Here is a 7696-nt window from a genome sequence, read left to right as displayed (position 1 = left end):
TATTGTCCCAAGTTGTGGACGGAGTGAAAAGCGTGGTAGCGTTTCGGAGCAGAGTGCTGTCCGCGGCTGAGGAGCGCTACTGTGTGACGTGCCAAGAGCTGTTGGCTATTGTTTATATCGTCCAACAATACTGCCCGTACTTCTTCGGGCAGTATTAGTTGCGAACAGCCTTCCGGACAGCTTTTCCGATGGCTGGAAGTCCTTCAGAACTACTCGTTTAAAATTGCGTACGGAAAGGGAGTTTCACCATGTAAAAGCTGACGCACTGTCACAACTGTCACCGAGCGATTAGTGTACACGCCTTACGGGTGCAGGGCGTTGCAAGCCCACTGAGACTGAACCGTCTCCTGCTGTTGTAGCTTCAGTGGACGTTATACACACAAGAACTACTGAAAGGCGGGACCACACAATCGGTCTCACCCACACAGAATGGGGGCGACTCCAAGCAGAGGATGCCTCCCTGCTTAAACGGAGGTGCTGCGTCAGTAGTGTAGAGGGTGGGAAGAGCTGCCAAGAGTTTGTCCCCTGTCATCCTTAAGGGGAGATTGTTGATGCGATGGTATGGAGAAGTGAAAAACTCCAACATTGTTGTGCCCACCGTTTTGTGGGGCAGGGTTGTATGGGCTGCACATGGACGGTTGATGCACCTTGGGGTACAAAAAACATTGTCGACTCTGCGACTTTACTTGGCCCTGACTTGGCCCGAAATGGCAGGAGACATTTACAATGTGTTGAAGGGGTGCACAGAATGCGCTCGTCGAAAACCCCCGCTGAGAATGGGCCATCTGCCCTTGCAATCGATTAATGTTTCCCGTGTCAACGAACTCGTCATGCTCGACGTTCTTGGCCCATTCCCCACCACCCCGTGGAGTAGCAAATATTTGCTGGTGGGGGTGGAATACCTTTTGCGCTGGCCGATGGCCTGGCTGTTGCCAGACCAGTCGGCAACGACAATCACCCACGCATTCATTCATGGTTATGTGCTAGATAAGGGGCTCCGCAATGCCTCCTGACTGAACAAGGTAAAACATTTTTATCTAAATTATTGAAGGAAGTTTGTGATCTGCTGGCACAAAAAAGGCTCGAACTTCGCCCTATCACCCCCAGACTGATGGAATGGTGGAACGTTTGCACAGGACCTTGACTGCTATGTTGTGTCAGCAGGTGAAAGTAGCCCAGTCAGACTGGGATCTGCACATTCCGGGTGTTCTCGCGGCTTACAGAATGGCTCCCCACGCTTCGATTGGCTTCTCGCCGTTTTTTTATGTATGGTAGAGAAAGAGGACCCCCTATTGAAATCTAATTAGATGTGGAGCCTAGAAGGACGAAAGTTGACATACCGAGCACTATGCGCCTTTCTCTTAAGTGCTTGTCGGAGGCACGGGAGGTCTTCAGAGAGAATTCGGCCTCGTGCCAGTCAGCAAACAAGATGCTGAGGGGGCTCCGAGATTCGCCAACTAAATGGGAACCGGGAGAAAAAGCTTGGTTACACTCCCCCCAGGTTCCGGTGGGTACGTCCCCCAAATTGTACAAACCCTGACAGGGGCTGGTCGAAGTTATTGAGGTGAGAAGGCCACAATGTGTGCGGATTCAGTTCGGTCTTCGGCGGTGGTTTGTGCATCCGTCGTGACTGTAACCTTTCTTTCCGCCGGGTGGAATCCCTTCATCTCCACTACCCAATGGCCGTGTGTCTGGTGTGTCCGGCGAGCTGAGGCGTGCGTCCGCAGAGATAGTGCCCCAGGGAATTTCTGGTTCTGCGCACACATGATCCCAGTACTCAAGCACCTTTGGAGCAGCCAGTTGTGCCGACCAGAGGCAGATTAAGGAGAGTGGAGCGACCGTCACCCACTCCTTCTCCTCTTGCTGGACTTCCGTCTTCTTCTCGGGAGGGGCCGCGCCCATTAGGCCATCTTCAACCTGTCTCTGGTACCCCCAGCAAACCCAAACTCGCTCCGTCCGGGAGTCTGGTGACGAGGACCCGTTCAAGGACCGTCCATTTCAAATGACTTTTCTCCAGCATCCTATTTATTCCTGCTTCATCTGTTGGTGGTCATGCATGCGAGCTGAATGGGTCATTGGCTGATCCTGGCTCTTTTTGTGCTCGCGAATGGTGCCACGCATATGGGGGCACGGTTGTACATATTGTCTGGAGGTTGGGTGCATTGCGTTTTTTTGTGCCTTCCTCGATTGTTGCACATATTGCGCAGTCCTCAGTTATTGTTGTTGTAGTTGGTTCATAGAAACTAAAATATTTGGGGAGGCACATTGCTTTTGGGATAGTATCAGCTGGGACGGCTATGTTTTATAAGAGGGGGTGGGGGGTGATGCAGTCATGTATAGGTAGTCTTCTACTTACGGTGGAGATGCGTTATGACGACCCCATCATAAGTCAAAAATATCGTAAGTCGAAGATGGCCTCGCCTACCCAGGAGTTTTAAAGAATGTTGATAATTTAGCAAAACAGAGCAATTTACAGTACCGTGCTGTATAAACTATATACTGTTGTATTTATTAATTACAATACTGTATTGCACAGTAAAATGTAAAGTAAAAATCAAGGTAAATTCTTAGCCTACCTATATGAACTGCAATTTAATAGAAAGTTTTTTCAGGAAACAATCCTATCTGCTATTAAAACTTTGAACATGCATTGAACGTATCGTATCGTGGTAACCCTAAAATGAAATCGCTAAAGCTACGTATCATATATGTGTAATGCGAGCGCAAGCGGGGTTCGCTGCTGGTCTTTCGGCCAATCACATGGGCTGAAGGTATTGGGGGGCGGAGCCAGTATGGGGTGTATGTGAAGGTCCCCGCTCACCTCGGGTCCAATTGGAAGCGAGGTGAGTGGGGGCGGAACCTAGGGGCGAAGGCAGCAGGGCGCGAGGGATAGGCGAGATCTGGAAGGTTCGGAAGCACGTGGTGTGGGGGAGGAGACAGGGTCACGTGGTGAAGGGGATATAGGTGGGAGCCCGGAAGGGCTCAGGGTCAGTTTTTGGAGTGAAGAAGCGGGACCACGTTGGGTGGCCGGAGGGAATCCGCGCCATCAGCCACGTGGCCGCAGGGCTTCAGCACACCGTCGGCCAGCAGTGTGCGGAGCGGGGAAGCTGGAGAGACTGACGGAGGAGCGCGTGCGGGGCGCGTCGCAAGGAGCAGCTGGTCCGGTGTTGGGACCAGCGGGGTGCAGGTGTTAACCCGAATAAAGACTGACGGAGACCAAGCAGTGTGTGGCGAAGTCCTTTATTACACATGCATTTAACGTATCATAACATATCATTATGTAGCGTACTCACCAAGATTATGTACGTCGTCTGCATACTGCATACTTGAACGATGTTAACTCCGTCGACCGCTGGTGAGAGTGAGGTATCACATAAGGCGGGAGATGCGTACATCCCGGCAGCGTCCCAACATACAGTATCGTACCTCGTACGCTGCTGCGTTTGCCTGCCGCGCGAATTTTTTTTTTTTTACAATTTTGTCGTATCGCCATCATAAGATCGTCATAACTCTGGGACTATCTGTATATTGAGTCACTACGGAAGGCGTCTAGTGCCAGCGTCTCTCTCTGGTACCAGAATGTGTATGGCATAGAAGCGGGCCCTAGGGGGCATGCTTCTGGTGATGGCCAGAGAGAGGGCACTTCAGGACATGACAGTCTGGGTGAACCCGAAAGAGTATGTGACCAGGAGATGGTAGCGAGGGAGGGCAAGGGGTGGTGAGAGGGACACGTGACAAGGCCCAGAACCTTCTAGTAGGATCTAGAAGGGGTGTTGCCTAGGGCGGAGCCAGGTTACGCTCAGGGGCATAAAAGGGAAGTGCCGAGCACCGATCCGGGCTGTCTTCTGGAATCAACCCGCCGGGCTACGTCTCCTCGATCTTCGGTCGTCACGTTCGGCATCATGGGTCAGGCAGTACGTTACTGACCTGACCCGGTTATGTAGTTGCCCGTTGTGGTTAAGCCGTTAGTGGAAGTTGTTACCACCTATGGCGTTATCCCGTACGTTTATATAGTTACCCTGTCGGGGTGTTGTAATTAACGTGTTGCCTCCAAGTTCTAGTGTGTGTCTCCGTGGATGCTACTACACATGAAATAAAAGTTACAAAAAATCAACTTAATCAGACGATGTAAGCATGAAGAGATTTAATAACATTTTTAAAATGTACACGATCGTAAGATATACTGTGAGACCAACCATTTATCCATTCTCATGATTATAGTTAAAATAAGTAGTAAAACATTCAAAGCAATATTATTCGATATTATATGGTTATGTTTATGATAAGTCGTAGAAAACTCGAAGCAATATTCTAGTGCGCCATATTGAATACAGTTATAATCAGTAGTGGACACATTCATTGCAATATTATAGTACAATCTATTGATTACAGTTATTATCAGGAGTGGAAAATTAAAATCCATTTCCTAAAACATTCTAAGGCTATAATTATGATCAGAAGTAGACAATTTCAAGCCATATTCTTATACATTCTCTGATTATAGTTATAAGAATTAGTAATCGAAGCAATAGTTACAAGAATTAGTAATCAAAGCAATATTCTAGTGCATGCTTTTGAATAGTTACAATCAGTCGTAGAAAATTCAAAGTGGTATTCTCGTACATGCTATGGCTATGGTTATAATCAGTATTAAAAAATTCAAGCAATATTCTTATGGTTATAATAAGTAGTATACAATTCTAATCGATATTCTAGTGCATGCTATTGAATACAGTTACAATCGGTGGTGGACACATTCAAAGCAATATTCTTATACATTCTATGATTATAGTTATAATCGTAGAAATTCGAAGCAATATTTTAGTACAATATATTGTTGGCTATGGTCAAAATCAGTAGGGGAAAATGCAGAGCAATATTGAAAGTATGTATGTTGAATTTCCTTCACACCGTAATTAGCCAACCATGCAAATCGGAGGTTTGGTGGGAGGATAACAAACCAAACACAAAAAGAAGTTCTAAAGAAATCAGTTTTCTATCTAGATGATGATTTGGAAGTGCATAGCTCCAGTGGCTTCTTATTATCGGAAGGAAGAGCGTTCCAGATGGTTGCAGAAGCGCATCTGAAAGCGCGCGATGCGGTGACCGTCTTTGTTCGATGGCCAGCCAATAGACGCTGCAAGGATGACCGGAGTTCACGTGATGATTTATGCTTCTTAATGAGATCAGCAAGGTATTGTGGTGTATTTATGGCAAGCAATTTGTGTAAAATTAACGTGAACTTAAAATATATTCCTTTGGCAATCAGAAGCTAATGCAGCTCGACAAGCACTGGCCAGGCACCGTTTGTTTTCGCCATACCCATCATGACGTGTGTCAGAGAATTTTGGCCACGCTGCAACTTGGTAATGTTTTTTTCCAGACGTCTCGTAGAGTTTTGAGTTGCAATAATCGAATCTTGTTAATACCACACCATATCGCACCGTGTAGTCTATGTCACGACTCAATAGTGGTCGAATGATGTCGTAGATCCTTGATATGAAAATTGCAGGACCTGACTATAGAGAACGAGCACGTATACGATAGTGACATTCTAGTGCAGGAGTCGGCATCCAAAGTAACAAGAAGAGACATTTTTTTCTAATTCGGTAAAACAAACTCAATACTTCAAGAGCCTCAATTCATGTCAATAATGTCACGAAGCAGCCACTTAAAGAGCCGCATGTGGCACCGGAGCTGCAGGTTGCCGGTCCCTGTTCTAGTTCATTATAACCCTTCACCCCTGCCTCCGCCACAAGACTTTGGGCTTAATCTGCCTGGTAGCCGTGCTGGTCCTTAGACTGCATCAGCTTATCCTCCTTTCTGCCACTCGGTTCTTTCGATACCCTTCGACTTGTTAGATTTGCCCAGGTGTTGAGGGAACTGCTGCTTTCACCACAGTCCACGTGTTGATAATCCTCTGGGAGGGTATTTATATGCCCTTGCTCCCTGACGTGATTCAGATGGGCAAACATGAGGTTCACGTTTTCCTCCGCCAAAAGCTTCGAGAGCTCCTCCGTCTTCTGTTTGATGAACTGCTTCTCAAACTTTGAATAGTTGTTCTCAGGTGAACGATCGATAAGTTCAGAATATTTTGTAAAAAAATATTTCTGTGCATGAAATGTAAAAAATACATCCAGAATTATAACTAAAGATAATATCCATGCATTGTTCTGAAAAAAAAATGAAAACGGAAAAAACAGGGTTATAACCATAATCATCATGGTTACAAATCAACATTGTACAATGTTATTATTGTTATTACGTTTGTTTTCCCAGGTAAGCCTCAATGAGTCTCTTGACTCTTGTTCAGGAACGCCCTGCCAAGTTTCCGCAGTCGGGGGCGATTTTCTGCTGTGATATTGTCCTGTGTGTGATATTATTTAGATTACTTGCCCGCTATACATTTCCACATGATAAGCTGCTTCATTGAGCTATCGTTTGTGGACAGGTCGCTTGTGAAAATGAAGCTTCTAGCGCAGTGGGACTTACCTTGTAATATCGAAACAGTTGTAGTTTATTTGTACATTTTATTTTGCTTATCTTTCCTCTACTTTGCACTGCTATCAGCTTTTGCATTGTTCATTGTTGTCCGACCTGCCGCTACTGGACATCTGTGACAAATATCTTTATAGCTCTTACAGAACAATATAATTTGGCCTTAACCTCGCTCAATTGAGTTAACGTCTCGCCAGGGATATAACATCACACCACCGTGACGACACTGGATGACGGCCACCACGGTGGTGAGATATTAACTATCTTGCGTGGTATACAGGGATTTGTGGGTTCGATCCCAACCCTGACACCTGCATATGTGGAGTCTCTCTCCCCGTGGTCGTGTGGATTTTCCTCCGGATCATCCGGTTTTTCCCTCTATGGGTCTTGATGCGTTTAGAGAATTTGGCTGCTATGAATTCCCAAATGATGATAAGCCACTTCGTTGAGCTATCATTTGTGATAACTAAGTCTCCTCTCCTCACCTGAGCAGAAGCGCTGAGAAAGTCGACGATTTCGTTTTTCATCTCCTGCTCGGTGCCGTTGGAGACGAGGCCGGTGAAAGGATTCTTCAGATCGTCGCACGGAACCTTGGCCAGCACGGCCCGCCTCTCCTTCTCGCTCATTCTCGAGAAACTCGAATTGAGCGCCGGGAAACGGCCCCAGCCCAGGGTTTCAGTCCGAAGGCAAATGTAGATGTCACCATTGAAGAAAGCCAATATGATCCAAACAAATGATGCGAACATAATAGTCGCATTTTTTATTATTGTCACAACAATCCACATTAAACAATGAAGCAAACATCGACAGTAATGGTTATTGCATTTGAAAGATGCCATTAAATGTGCAATTATTTTTGCACTTGAGGGTTGCTGAATGGCACAAGCCGCTGCTACTATGAGAGAAAATGGTATAAATAAAGAAGTGAATGCATATTCGTGATTCTCAGGCGAGGTGCAAGGGCAGCGAAAGGCAAAGATATGGAAGAAGACCCCTGCTACACCAGTCACGATGGGCATGAGCACGCCCGTAATGATGGTGGCAATGCTGGGCAGGTAGTCTTTTAAAGGAGAAAGGAAAGACATCAATCCTTGCGTGTGCTCCATTATAGACCGCTGTAAGCAATGTCTGCTCGACACAGAAAGAGCAGCAGCAGTCGACAGCAGCAGCAGTAGCCCCGCACTGAGGTGTTGTTCAA

At 46.5% G+C, this 7696-nt stretch overlaps 1 long non-coding RNA gene across 1 annotated transcript; it reads right to left on the bottom strand.

The window, feature by feature from the left end:
• Positions 1 to 4129: 4129 nt before the first annotated feature.
• LOC144733237 (uncharacterized) lies at positions 4130 to 7187 on the bottom strand. The gene is made up of 2 exons (XR_013588330.1): positions 6984 to 7187; positions 4130 to 6173 (listed from the first exon to the last, which is right to left on the bottom strand). It is a non-coding gene; the product is annotated as an uncharacterized LOC144733237 (long non-coding RNA).
• Positions 7188 to 7696: the final 509 nt, after the last annotated feature.

This window comes from Lampetra planeri, chromosome 45, assembly GCF_965212315.1.
Source record: "Lampetra planeri chromosome 45, kcLamPlan1.2.h2, whole genome shotgun sequence".
In the NCBI taxonomy this organism is placed as follows: domain Eukaryota; kingdom Metazoa; phylum Chordata; class Hyperoartia; order Petromyzontiformes; family Petromyzontidae; genus Lampetra; species Lampetra planeri.
This window is presented reverse-complemented; position numbering and strand designations above follow the sequence as displayed.